Raw genomic sequence first — 1988 nt, forward strand, 5'->3', positions numbered from 1 at the left:
CTTTTAGTTTAGCATTTAGCTATTAATAATGCTGATCTATAATATTTTCACAATCAGTATGACTCATAGCCACACACCAATAATTAGTAATTAGAGTAATGCATCATCAAATCATAAACAGAGTTTCAGGATTTTATTTTTGTTGTTTTTGCATGAGATTTTCCTTATATTAGTTATTATATCAAATGTTTTACATAGATATCACTACAGGATAACTAATCACAACAAAATTGCTACAAATGTCTCACTTTAATTTGTTCCCATTTAAGCATTTCTTGAGCATTTAATGCTGTCACTTCCACTAATATAGGTTGAGCATATTTAACAAACATAATACAGTGTGTAGAATAGTTAGAAACAATGTCATTTGAGAATGTAAACATAAAATGGCCAGATTTTTTTAAATATAGAACTAGATTTTTAAATATAGAACTAGACATTTTCCAAACTTAAAATCTTTTACTAAAACATTGTTTTTATCATTTATCATTTCCTCTGCTTCTTATAGTTCAGTACATGAAAATCTTTATAACAAAGAGTTTTCTAAATTATGTTTTAACATGAAGATGTAGAAAATATATAAATATATCTAAAACAAAGACAAACAAACAATTGGTATTTATATAAATTAAAAATGAGAAATTGAAGACATTTTATGAAAAAAAAAAAAAAAAAAAAGATCAGAGAAACACATACCAGAAGCAGATATTTTAAAAATCTATTTTAAAATGGAACTATTTTTTTTTTTTTTGGAAGTTGATAAAACATTTCTAGATGTAAAGAAGAATGTTTTAAAAATGTAATTTATTCTACATTCAAATTTTTAAATTTTACCCAAAACTACAATTATTTTTTACTAAATTAGAATTAATAAAGTTCTTTTTATCTGCTGGTAGTGAATGGTTTAAAAAATAATTTATGCAAGCAAGGTTATTTTTTTTTTCTAAATTTTTATCAATAAATATTTGCTTGTAACAACATTTCAGAAAAGATTTCTAGCTGGATGCTCAGCATAATGTAAAAATCTATTAATTTAGGGAAAAGACCACTTTATAGTGTTAAATATTTTTCTTTTTACAACATTCAAAAGGAATGGCTTTAATATCTAGAAGATAAAATACAAATCACTTATGAACAAATAGTTAGTGGTTAAAAGGATTTACTCAACAAAGTACCATACTAGTGTGATATGATACTTATTGGGTTTTACAAAGTTAATTGGTCCAAAGTGATGTTGAAAGTATATGAAAAACTAAAATACTCTGAACTATCAATAACAGATATTACTGATTTCTCACAGACGCACGAGGTCTTACATTCATTAGAAATGGGGGAAATGTGATTGCATAATGTTCATGCCTTGCTCGATGGCATTAGCAACTTAAGTAAACAGAAAGGAAGTCTAACCAGTATACAAAACAATTTCACGGATTCGACATATGGTGAGTGAGTCTTACTTCAACTTGACAGTATTTGCCATACACAACAGTGTGAAGGTGAACAATAATTGAAGAGATATTCTAAAACTGGAACATTATGAGAATAAGCATATAAACACTTGTATTGAACAGATTTAAAAGAAAAAAAGAAACACCTTTAAAAATATGATTGGCTTGTTAAATTAATCTGCATTTTAAATATTTAAAAAAAAAAACAGATTAAGAGCATTTCTTTCATTAATAGTTTGTTCTTTTTTCTTTCTTTGTTGAACTGCATTACAGAGTTAAAAAAAAAAAAAGAAAAAACACAATTAAAATATTCAACATCATAAATTACTGAAATATCTATGCTATGTAACGAATGAGAAATTAAATGACTCATTATGTACAAGGTAGACTTAATCTGAAATATAGTAAAATAATGTTGGAAAGTTCTCAGTCAATGACAACAAAATGTTCATTTTTTTTAACATGAAATTATTTTTTCTGGTTTCCTTTTTTTTTTTCATTTTTTTGTTTGGTCTCTTAATATATTTTTTAATATAGTAT

This window comes from Octopus bimaculoides, chromosome 6 (assembly GCF_001194135.2).
Source record: "Octopus bimaculoides isolate UCB-OBI-ISO-001 chromosome 6, ASM119413v2, whole genome shotgun sequence".
Classification (NCBI taxonomy): Eukaryota; Metazoa; Mollusca; class Cephalopoda; order Octopoda; family Octopodidae; genus Octopus; species Octopus bimaculoides.